The sequence below is a fragment of the Sus scrofa genome, chromosome 13 (assembly GCF_054392235.1).
Source record: "Sus scrofa isolate SSC_HxYL_T2T_F1_AM1 chromosome 13, Sscrofa_HxYL_maternal_Yorkshire_Landrace_v2.0, whole genome shotgun sequence".
Classification (NCBI taxonomy): Eukaryota; Metazoa; Chordata; class Mammalia; order Artiodactyla; family Suidae; genus Sus; species Sus scrofa.
Window position 1 is genome coordinate 38737721 of NC_139395.1, and position 13357 is coordinate 38751077.

Genomic DNA, 13357 nt, shown 5'->3' on the forward strand with positions numbered 1-13357 from the left:
TGGAGAGAAATTAGGAGGACAGAGGAAAGGAGAGTAGGAAAAAAAGCCTTGTAGGAGGTGGTACAGTAAATGTTTGTAAATTCTTAGTGGGAAGTGATTGCTTTTTGTTTGTGTGGTTTTTTTTTTTTTTTTTTTTTTTTTTTTTTGGTGGAGAACGGTGAATGGACTGTGTTTTGCACAAAGTGGAAGCTTAGAGTGGCACAATGAAGCTTGGAACTGAATGGTGCAAGAGCCACGTGAGGCCTCAGTGAGCCCTGGGACTGCATAGTAACAGGTATGGGCTAGCCTTTCTCTTGCTCTTCTTGAAGTCCCCAGACCAGCATTCCCAGAGTTTCTAGAGACTCTGAATGAATGAGAGCTGAAGAAATCCATAAATATTATCCAGTCCAGTTCTCTCTTTTTAAAATTTCTGCATATTGTTGATTTTTAATTTTTAATGATATATTAAACATTCCAACATGAAAATACAAATACATAGTTTCAAAAATAATAACGATATGGACACCAGTATGCTCACCATCCAAACTAAGAAACAGAACATCAAAGGTTTTATAGTTTTCCCTCTTGGGTTTACATTTTTAATCCACCTGGAAATATTTTCTTTTGTAAAGTATGAGGTAGGAGGCTAATTTTTTTTTTATATAGATAATAAGTTGATTCAGGATTTGTTGAAAAAAATTTTCCTCTTCTTACTGAGCTGCAATGCCAACTTGGTCATAAAAGAAATTCTAACGGAGTTCCCCTTGTGGCGCAGTGGAAGCGAATCCAACTAGGAACCATGAGCTTGTGGGTTCGACCCTCAGTGGGATCCGGCGTTGCTGTGAGCTGTGGTGTAGGTCACAGACATGGCTCGGATCCTGTGTTGCTGTGACTGTGGTGTAGGCCAGCAGCTGCAGCTCCGATTGGACCCCTAGCCTGGGAACCTCCATATGCTGTAGGTGCAGCCCTAAGAAGCAAAAAAAAAAAAAAAAAAAAAAAGGAAAGAAAGAAAAAAAGAAATTCTAACTATGAGTGTGTTTGTTTCTGGGTTCTACCTTCAGTTCCTTTGATCAACCTGCTATTTGTTCTTCTTTAGCAGTATCTTGACTCTTTATAGGTATTTGCATTTCTAAGTAAATTTTAGGACTAGTTTGTCAATCACAAAAAAATATCGTGAGGATGTTTTATAATTATATGGAATCCTTGAATCGGTGTGGGGGAGAACGCACATCTTTTTTTTTTTAAGATTTTTTTCCATTATAGTTGATTTACAGTGTTCTCTCAATTTCTGCTGTATAGCAAAGTGACCCAGGCGTATACACATATATATTCTTCTTCTCACATTATCCTCCATCATGTTTCTTCACGAGTGACTAGATATAGTTCCCAGTGCTGCACAGCAGGATCTCATTGCTTATCCACTCCAAATGCAATAGTCTGTATTTACAAACCCCAACTCCCAGACCCTCCCACTCCCTCTTCCCATCTTTTGATATTTGTTTGTTTTGTTTTTTGTCTTTTTGCCTTTTTCTAGGGCCGCACCCCCAGCATATGGAGGTTCCCATGCTAGGGATCTAATCGGAGTTGTAACCACCAGCCTATGCCAGAGCCACAGCAACACGGGATCCTTAACCCACTGAGCAAGGGCAGGGATCAAACCCAAAACCTCATGGTTCCTAGTCGGATTCTTTAACCACTGAGCCACAATGGGAACTCCCCCATCTTTTGATATTGAGTGCTCTACAATGTGAACAGGAAATTTCTCTACAACAATTTGGAAATTATTTTATGTCTTTTTTTTTTTTTTTTGTCTTTTTGCCATTTCTTGGGCCGCTCCTGCACCATTTTATGTCATCTAAAGTTTTATAATTTTCTTTGTAAAAGTTCTTGTTCATTTCAGTGAGATTTATAAGTCAAAACTTCATATTTATTGATGCTATAATAAAAGAAATTTTTAAAAACTACATTTATGTGTTGGTTGCTGAGACCTACAAACGCAGTGGAATTGTGTGTTATTAACTTTTCATTCAGCAATCTTATTAAATTCTTTTGCTAACTTTGATATCTTGCCTGTAGATTCTTTTGGTTTTCCCACATTTGTAGATTCATTTGGGTTTTCCCCCTCACATCCTCTGTAAGTGACAATATCTTTTTTTTCTTCTTGCCTAGTCTTTATGCTATTTATTTCTTCTCCTTGACTTATTATTTTTTTGATCATGCCCGCAGCACACGGAAGTTCCAGGGATTGAACCTGCGCAACAGCAGTGACAACACTGGATCCTTAACCCATGGAGCCACCAGGGACCTCCTCTTTTCATATTATACAGATTTGTATCTTCTCCAGGTAAAAGTGGTGATAGGAAAGGCATATATTTCTTATTCCTAATTTCAAAGGGATTTGCGGGGGGGGTGGTTTTGCCTTTTTTTTTTTTTTTTTTTTTTTTTAACAGCTGCACCTGAGGCTAGGGTCGAATCGGAGCTGTAGCCGCCAGCCTACGACACAGCCACAGCCACGCCAGATCCACGCTGCATCTGCGACCTACACCACAGCTCATGGCAACCCCAGATCCTTAACCCACTGAGTGAGGCCAGGGATTGACCCTGCAACCTCATGGTTCCTAGTCGGATTCATTTCTGCTGCGCCACAAAGGGAACTCCTCAAAAGGATTTGTTTCAATATTTCCTTTTTGATGGTGGTATTTGTGATATGGTTTTATAGCTATATTTTCAGGTTAAAGAAGTCCTATCATTAAGAATTTTTTCATGCAGAGTGTTTTTTTTTTTTCCTCTTAAAAATGAACTGAAATATACATGTGGAAAATTCCTCTGTTGGAGTTCCCACTGTGGCACAATAGGATCAGTGGCATCTCTACGGTGCCAGGATGCGGGTTCAATCCCCAGCCCAGAGCAATAGGTTTAAGATCCAGCATTGCTGCAGCCGTGGCATAGGTCACAACTACAGCTTGGATCTGATCCCTGGCCTGGGAACGCCATATACTGCAGGGTGGCCAAAAAAAGAAAAAAAAAAATGCCTATATCATAAATGAATACATTTCCATGAACTGAACCCATCTGTGTGACCAGCACCCAGATCAAGAGGCAGCATGTCACCAGCTCCTGAGATGCCTCTTTTCATCTTATCACTCAACCCACAGAGGTAACCTATCTTCTCATACCATAGACAAGTTTTACCTGTTTTTCAGTCCTTTCTCTAAGTGGAACCATATTATGCTGCCTTTGTGTCTGGCTTCTTTTGTTAGTAAGACTCCTTCGTACTATCGTTTACAATTGTAGATCATCTATTCTCATTGCTGTGGTGTATTCTATTGTGTGAATATACTGGAATCTATTTATCCTTTGACTTCTGGGCATTTGGGTAGTTTCCAATGGTCTGTTAATGAATAGTGCTGCCATCAATATTCTAATACATGTCTTTTGTGAAATATATACATTGTGTTCGATATATACCTCAGAGTAGAAAGGATAAAACATGTTTCACTGTAGCAGAAAAATACTGCACCATTTTCCAAAATGGTTGCAATAGTTTTGTACTCCCACCAGCAGAGCTGGAGAGTTTCACTTGCTTTGTGAAACATGCTAAATGTTATCACCAGATTCTCCCATACTGTTCAGAAAACTGCACATTTAATTTCCTCCCTGTTTACCTGGCAAGGGCTTAGCCCAGGCAGAGGAATGAAACACGGCTCCTACAGTAATCCTCCTGGGAATCCTCGGCGATATGTATGTGTCTGCTAAAGCCCCTGGATTAAATGAGCTCTTACACACTCACAGGAATGAATGGAGGGCCTGATTGAAGGGGGCGAGGAAGAGAGCCGCTGCATTCATGAACCTGAGACCCACTCTGCCATGATGGCCCCGGATGTTTCTAGCATGCCTCCACTTTGCTGCTGGGGGCTCCTCTCCTGGCGCCCAGTCCCCACCCTCTTGCTGGTGCTGGGGCAGGATGGAGAGCTCCTGGACCACAAGGCTCAAGCTCACTCACCCCTCCCCGAGTCACTAACCACAGTGCTCCCACACAGGAAACTGGTGAAAATGAGAATTCATGCCTCTTGAACCAAGGCAGTACAGACATTTCTCAGTGTTTCATCTTTGAGAGAACTTTTTCCACAAAAGCTTCCAGAATAGCACCCCTGAAGGTTTGATGGGAAATAGGATATTTACATAGTCTCAAAGAACCTCTCACAAGTGGCTTATTAACAGCAAAGGAAATCAATGACAGCTTTACTACTGGTGGACCTTTGAATGACATGAACAAGGTTAATATTGCCAACACTGGGACCAACTTACATCATGGGTCCGCTGAGAAGGACTCATCATTTCTCTGGTGTTTCTGCCAAAAATGTTTACCCTGGACCTAGTCACAAGGAAACATCAGGGAGTACCTGTCGTGGCACAGTGGGAACAAAACCGACTAGGAACCATGAGGTTGTGGGTTTGACCCCTGGCCTCGCTCGGTGGGTTAAGGATCTGGCATTGCTGTGAGCTGTGGTGTAGGTCGCAGATGCTGCTCAGATTTTACGTTGTTGTGGCTGTGGCCAGCAGCTATAGCTTAGATTCAACCCCTAGCCTGGGAACCTCTATATGCCTTGGGTGCAGCCCTAAAAAGACAAAAGACAAAAAATAAAAATAAATAAAATAAAAAGAGAAACGAGAAAAAGAAAAAAGAGGCAGAGGCATGGTTCCTAATCAAAGGTGAGTAAAGGGATTTGATGGTACATGATCCTAGATTGGATCCTGAGCCAGGGGATAAAAAGGGATACAGAACATCACTGAGGCAGTTGGTAAGATTGTAAAATAGACTTCTGAGAGAGTCACATTGTGTTAATGTTCAATTTACACATAATTTACAAATTATGATGACATAAGAGAATGGCCTTGTTTTGAAGAAATTCACACTGAAGGGTTTAGTGATGAAGGAACACGACGCCAAAATTTTCCTCACCTGATTCAGGGGGAAAGAATATACGTGTGTGTGTATATCACATATATAGAGAAAAAGCAATAAGTGTGTCAAAATGTTAATAGTGAATCTGAGAGATGACTATAACAGAGACCTTTGTATATTCTTGCAACTTTTCTGGATATTATTTCAAAAATAATAAGTTTAAAAAAATGCTTCCATGTCTAGTAAATGGAAAACCACAAAGATAAAATGATAAGGATCACCTTGATGGTTAGAATATAAAGTGTAGTTGTTAACACATATGTGGTGCCAGATATCTTGAGAGGAAATTGCTTATCTTCTTAACCCATTAAGAAAGGGATCATCACCCTACATGTACAGATGAGAATGATGAGGTCTCTAGAGATGAACTAAAACATTCAAGGTCACCCAGCAAATAAGCAGCCGTGTTGGGATTTCACCCTCGTCCGGGTGACTCCAAAGTCTTCAGATGCCACAAATTCCCTGGGATGTAACCCTGACAAAAACTGACCAGAAGAGAAGGAGGCATTTATGTCCTCTTCATTGTGAACTGTTGGGTCTTAATCATCCTGCCTTTTCTGAGACCTACCTCATGCCAGGCAGTACCTTGGACACAGTGCCCCCAAAAGAAGGGACAAGATGTGAGGAGAGTCTGGTGGGGAAGCCAGTCCAAGGAAGAGGAGGGTGGATGTGGACAAGATCTACAGTGAGAAAGAAGGGTTTCTGCAGCCCAGATGAGAAGGAAGTTGGTTCTGACCACCCTGATGGCTTTGGGTAGATTTAAGTAGCTCACTCCATTTCTGTGGAGGGTTATGGAATTCCAGCAAGGGGCATCGGTGTCCAAGTGGATGGTATAACCTGGACTGGTACCAGTTCTGCCTCTTAGGAGTGGTGCCGATCTTGGAAAAGCTGCTATTAAAATACCTCCAGGGGGAGTTCCCAGCATGGCTCAGTGGCAATGAATTTGACCAGTATCCATGAGGACATGGGTTTGATCCCTGGCCTTTCTCAGTGGGTTAAGAATCTGGTGTTGCCGTGAGCTGTGGTATAGGTTGCAGACATGGTTTGGATCTGGCATGGCTGTGGTTGTGGCATAGGCTGGTGGCTACAGCTCTGATTGAACTCGTGGCCTGGGAACCTCTATGTGATGCTAGTGAGGCCCTAAAAAACAAACAAAACCTGCAGGGTTGCTCTGAGGATTGGATTTATTTGGGGTGAATGAAATGCCGGTGTGACTGGTTCAGGTTCTCTTTTAGGAGCTATGACCTTTGGGGACCTGGGAGTAGCTACAAAGAAGACAGGGGCTGGTGGAGATCATGTTGATGTTACTGTGTCTTCTGCTCATCAAGGAAACCAGGATAGACATGTGCCCAGCCTGGTTCCAAAGTGGAGATTCTGAACCAAACTTAAATAATACAGGGAAAAAAAGAGAAGTAATATATTATTTCACAAATTCTTGTACACAGGGAGTGAGGATGAATAGTATCAAGGAGAGAAAAAGAGAAGCATCATTACACTATACCTTCAATCTTAATATGGGGGTGTTTTTCCTAACTCCCCTTAAGAGTTCTTCAGATGCCCCTGAGTTGTCTTTGCTACACATTCTGGATTCCTCTCTCAGAAGTTGCCCTCAATACAATAGACAGTACCCATAGGTACAAAGATGTAAAGGTGCCCACCCTGAGACAACACAGCTTGAGCAAAGTTTCACTAGAGGTGGAAATGCCCACTGCCTGAAGGCTCATACTCAACCCTGGGGCAGACTCAACCTCAGGCCACCGAAGCTTAAGAAAAATGCCCAGGGGAGTTCCCGTTGTGGCGCAACAGAAACGAATCCAACTATAACCATGAGGTTTCAGGTTCAATCCCTGGGCCTTGCTCATTGGGTTAAGGATTGGTGGTGCTGTGGCTATGGTGTAGGCCAGCAGGTGTAGCTCCAATTCGACCCCTAGCCTGGGAACCTCCATATGCCACGGGTGCGGCCCTAAAAAGCAAAAAATAAAAAATTTTTAAAAAGAAGAAGAGCTCGGGGCACTCCCACAACCCCACCGAGGGCCAAGTACACAAGCAATGGCTGGTCCAGAAGAGGTGCTCACGACAATGGAGATAATCATTATTATGTGAAGTCAGAATATGCCACTCTGGCACAAGGATTATTTTGAGTTAAAGGCACCTGACAGTCAATTAACATAGGAAGTGTTCTCTGCCCTTCCCTCGTGAGCCCTCCCTTTGAGAAAAAGATGCCCACACTGGGCCAGAAAAAGAAAAGTGCCTCTTATTACCAAAGATGAGAAACTGGCACCAAGTTTAGTCTGCATAAACAGACTGTACTAAAATTGCCCTTATCTTTCATTAGTTCCCTCATGTATTTCCTTGTTACTTCCCCATAATTTATCACCCCTTGAAGCCCAGACTTCCTTTCTTTTGTTAAAAAAGTATATAAGCCCCTAAGGCTAACTGCTTCTTTGTGTTTCACTCTTTTCTGGGAACTCCTATGCATCTAAACATTCTAAAAAAAATGTCTTTTCTCCTGTTAATCTGCCTTTTGTTAGTTTTATTCACAGACTCCCCCAATTATGAAACACGAGATGGTAGAGGAAACATGCTTAATAATGATAAACTCAAACTTTCCTGGTGCACTGCTTTTTGTCATGTAGATGCTTTCTGTCCTTGGGAGAGAATTCCTAGTGTGGATTAGTAAATGTACAACTTACAAAATGTAAATTGTCATCAGTAAATCATTTAACAAAATGAAAACTTTTCTGCTTTGAATTTGTCACTGACAGCCATTTTCTACTCAAAAACATCACAGAAAAGACAACATATCATTCTTTTTTTTTTTTTTTTTTTTCTTGGCTTTTCAGGGCTGCACCCAAGGCATATGGAGGTTCCCAGGCTAGGGGTCCAGTCGGAGCTACAGCTGCCAGCCTACACCACAGCCACAGCCACAGCTACGCCAGATCCAAGCTGCGTCTGCAACCTACACCACAGCTCATGGCAACGCTGGATCCTTAACCCACTGAGCAAGGCCAGGGATCAAACCCGAAATCTCATGGTTCCTAGTAGGATTTGTTTCGTATGCACCATGACAGGAACTCCAACAACGTATCATTCTTAAAGGAAACTTTCAAAATAAAGAGAAGTAGTCTAATACCTATTTTAATTTCTGCCTACTTCCTTCTGGAATGTAATCACGTACATCCGTGTCTTGGCACAGACAACTGTAGCATATACACCTTCTTAATCTGTTTTTTTTTTTTTTTAATCTTAGCGATTCTTCTGAGTTTCTGCATAGTTTTCATAATGACTTCTTCCTTTCATTATTCATCATTCTTCAGAGAGACCTTATCTCTTAGGACTCCTGTGATGAAAATGCCATTGCTTGCTAAGCTCCTTAAGGGAGGAATCATAAAATTTCACCTTTTTATCTCTTCTAATGACTAGATCAGTGCTGGGAACATGTTAGGTAGGTCCTCAGTAAGTGTTTGTAGCCTTAAAAAAAAATGTTACTAGAAGACAAGTTCTGGGAATAAAAGACCACGTAAAATGCTAAGAGATCTAATCAATTCTTCTTGTGTATAATATAGCATACATTTCCTGAAAAATGCAACTAAAAATATGAATATTATGCTATTGACCACACATTTTTCTTCATATTTAACCCTTGAAAGCAATATTGTGGTTGTACCTTTGATTATATGCAGGCAATGTTCTTGACTACTCTTATATAGGAAATAAATATTTAGCAGTAAGAAAAAAATCTGTTTATGGCAGCTTTAGGGGAGGGTAATTTATATGGGAAATTAATTCTATAGGTGGCAAAAATGTTTCTGATAAACTGACTTTATTATCAACATATGCTTTTATTAAATTCAGGCTTCTGTCTACCAGTTTTTGTTCAGCAAATGCTTTTGTACCCTGAAAATCATTAGTAGACTTACAGTTGGAAAATGTAAAAAACCTATACAGATTCCCACTAGTCTTATCTACAACTCTGTAATATTATCATATGAGAATTTTTTAAATAAGGTGTAATATGAAAAGACCCGTAGGCTGTGCTTCACAAGACCCAAGTTTTGGCTCCAGCTCTAGCACTACCTTACTGTGCATTTGGTAAGGAGTTACCTCACCTCTTGGGGTTTAAATATTCCCATTTGTAAAGAAAGAATTCAGATAGATGACCTGAGATCATTTCCTCCCTGATGTTCTATGGCAAGTATCTGTGATAGTAGTAATTTGTACGTTTACACAGAGAGTTGATTTAAACATTGTTGTTTCTTTCTTTTCATTTTGGAGGAAAGGAGACAGAAGATGCTGTAATCTATTATTTGCCAAGTGGAGAACTGATATTCTCTTGCACTATTACCCTCCAAAAAGGTAACTATAAGACTTTAGGAGTTCCCTGGTGGCTTAGTGGTTAAGAATCTGGCGTTATCACTGCTGCCGTGCAGGCTACATCCCTAGCCCAGGAACTTCCGAAGGCTGTGGGCGTGGCCAAAAAATTTTTTTTGAAAGCAAGAGAGGGCTAGCCTATTTAGTCAGAGGAGATGGAGCTGCTTCTGACAGCAAAGGAGGCTCAAGGGGAACCAGCTATTCAAGGTTCCTACATGCTTAGGAAGATAATGCACATTTAGGAATATGTGTCCTCCTATCTTTCCTGTCTTTTTTTGGCGGGGAGGCACACCTGCAGCCTATGAAGTTCCCAGGCTAAGGGTCGAATCAGGCTACAGCTGCCAGCCTACACCACAGCCACAGCATCACGGGATCTAAGCCACATCTGCAACCTGTGCCACAGCTCATGGCAACACCCAATCCTTCACCCACTGAGTGAGGCCAGGAATTGAACCTGAATCCTCAGAGGCACTATGTCAGGTTCTTAACCCACTGAGCCACAATGGGAACACCCTTTCCTGTCTTTAAAGGAATGCTGACACACCTCTGGGAACCAACCACATGATTGCATCTTTCACATAAAGCTCAAGCCAGATCTCTTTGCCTGATAGAATTCCTTGGATGCACAAATCAAGTAAGATTTGTCCATAACTGTCCAACAGTTTGTTTCTGTAAACCCCATGATTAAACCACTTACGCAGACATCAGCCCAACATGTTATCTCCCAATTTGCAATCAAGATGCCCACCCCACAGTCTGTCCTAACAATGACAGACACCCCAGACTCTTCCTGCTCCCTGTGACTTTGGTGTAGGGAGCCCATTTCAACGTCAGTCAGTCCCCAGCATGGCACCTTATAAAGATTTTGGGGCTTCCTTCATCCATCTTTTTCATTTAAAGGTGAAGGAGAGCCTTCTGGATTCTAGGAGGTACATGATGGAGTTGGATTTACATGGGATGTTCCTGGTAGATCCAGTCCAGCATCTGTGTCCTGGAGAATTTAAATTCTTGGAGTTCTCTTGTGCAGTGGGTTAAGGATCTGGAGTCACTGCAGCAGCTTAGGTTGCTGCTGTGGCGTGTATTTGATCCCTGGCCTGGGAACTTCTGCATGCCATGGGTGTGACAAGAAAAAAAAAAAAAATTCTTACCTTTGTCAAAAGGTGGTTTTTAAACATGTCTGTCCCTTGCGATATTCCTTCCAAAACCCAGTGAATGTTTCTGTGCAGCAGAAAGTGGACTTGGAGAGACCATTGATTCTGGGGGTCTTGCATGATTTTGGCTGTGTAGTTCAGTTCTGGCTACCTTCTTTAGGATGCTGGGATCCTTACTGTGGCCCCAAAGGTGAGGAACAAAGGCTTCTGTTTAACTCCATCATTGACTGTATCTTTAGAACCAGGATATAGTGTTTAGATAAAGGCCACCCAATGCTATCAAGTCCTAATCCCTGGAATATGTAAATGTAACCTTACTTGGAAAAAGAGTCTTTGCAGACATGATTAGGTCAAGGATCTTATGAGAGGGAGATTATCCTGAATTATCCAAGTGGATCCTAACTGCAATCTCAAGAGTCGTTATGAGCTAGATGCAGAGGGAGGGTTCACATAGTATGCAGAGGCAGAGATTGGTGTGATGTAACCACAAGCCTAGGATTGCTTGGGCAGCCACCAGGAGCCACATCAGGTGAAGAAGTATTCTCCCTGGGAACCCAGAGAGAGGCCAGTCGGCTGAACTCCAAAACTTTGAGAGAATAAGTTTTTGTTGTTTTATTTATTTATTTTGTCTTTTTGCCATTTCTTGGGCCACTCTCTTGGCATATGGAAGTTCCCAGGCTAGGGGTCTACTCAGAGCTGTAGCTGCTGACCTACGTCACAGCCACAGCAATTCGGGATCCGAGCCGTGTCTGCGATCTACACCACAGCTTACAGCAACGCCGGATCCTGAACCCACTGAGCAAGGCCAGGGACTGAACCCACAACCTCATGGTTCCTAGTCAGATTCATTAACCACTGCGCCATGACAGGAACTCCAAATTTTGTTGTTTTAAACCATAAGTATGTGATGATTTTGTATGTGATAAGCACATACAAAACTGGGACACAGGGCAAGGGCGGACAGAGGTCTACATGGGCCCCCACCAGCCCTGTGCGATGGCTGGGGAACCACAGCAAGGGGAGGTCCTTCAGTCCCAGCTGTCTGATCCTCTCCCCAACTCTGCACCTGACTCCCACATCTTCCTCTGGGCCTACTATGTCATTCAATTTCTTGAGAAGTTTCAGTTCGCCAGGCAGCGTGCCGAGTGTGGAGGAGCAGTAGATAAAAGGATCTTGGAGTTCCCATTTTGGCTTGGCAGGTAAAGAACCCGACATAGTCTTGGTGAGGATACATGTTCAATCCCTGGCCTCCATCAGTGGGTTAAGGATCCAGCATTGCCATGAGCTGTGATGTAGGTTGCAGATGGAGCTGGGATCTGGCATTGCTGTGGCTGTGGCGTAGGTCAGCAACTGCTGGTCTGATTCGACCCCTGGCCCAGGAAATGAAAGGAAAGGAAAGGGAGAGAAAGAGAAAGAGAGAAAGAAAGGGAAAGAAAGAACAATAATAAGAGGATCTCAAGGGATTCTGGTGTATAAATCAGCCCCAGAAGCCCTTCTGCTTACAGGGCTTGCTTCTGCCCAGGTCAGGTTGTGCAAACTCGGCCTCTAGCAAGTGGACCAATTTTGTGGAATTCAGGAGACATGCAGGGTGGAGGTCAGCCCACTCCCCCTCAACCTCCCTTGGCCCGGGCTCAGTTACCTTGCACAAAGCAAGGACGTCTGTGCCAAGTCCTGTGCTGTCATTCTAGCCCAACCCGGGAGCTGAGCTCTGGGGAATTCCACGTCAGACCCTTAGGCCCACTTTGCCCAGCCAGAGAGGGGTACGGCTCCTCCAGAACTTAAGGTGAAACAGGTATCATAATTTCCACCCTCATGATGTGAATCAGCAGTATCTGTGGGCCCTGAGTTCCACTCTCTGTGAACCATTGCTCTTTGCTTATCACATACAAAACTCTTATAAAACACCTGAGGTTTTCCTCAAACTGCGTCAGCGCATGAATGATGTGGGTGAGGGGAGTTACCTAGGTATTAACTCAGGCACCAGCAGATATTTCTAAGAGATGAAACTTTAGATTTAGAGGTCGTGAAGGAAGATGTGGAAGAATGCATAACCATTCAAAATTGCATCCGAAGAAAGAAGTTGAAATGTTAACAGTGCTGGCAGGAACTCTTTCTTCACTGTTTCTGTGAGGCTCTTCCACATTTTTCCAGGAGGGGGCGCAGTAGTGGAAGGACCAGCTCTGGTTCCACCTCTCCTCACTGGAGGAGGATGAGCTTCCATGGTTGTTAACTTATCCATTATACCACATAAACCAGAGGGATGGGCCCCATCTCTCTGTTGCCTTCTTGGGATACACTGAACTCCAGAGGAAAGGTGTTTGTAGTTGTAGACCTTTCTGGAAGTTGACCAAGTGGATCTGGTTTTGTCAGGACTAGTTAGGTTCTTGCCTCTTGATATTGAGGCAAAATACTGTCCTCCGTGCTCATGACTGAACTTAGCCCACTGGCCAGGTTTCAACCATCAGGAATAAGCCACGTATGCTTCACTTCACAATTCTGCTCCTGGAATGCCTAGTCTCATCATTGTAAGCAAGAAATCTTCTGCGTTTCTACACACTAACAATGAAATATCAGAAAGAGAAGATTTTTAAAAATCCCACTTAAAACTGAATTAGGAATAAACTAAACTAAGGAAGTGAAAGACCTGTACTCTGAAAACTGTAAAACATCAATGAGAGAAATTGAAGATGATTCAAAGAAATGGAAAGACATCTTGTGCTCTTGGTTTAGAAACATTAGCCCCCCTTCCCTCTGAATCCCAGGCAATAACTGATCATATCTGACTCTATAGTTTTGCCTGTTTTAAAATGTCCTATAATTGGAATCATGTAACATATAGTAGTTTTGGACAGGCTTCTTTCACTTAGCAATATACACTTAAGGTGTCTTT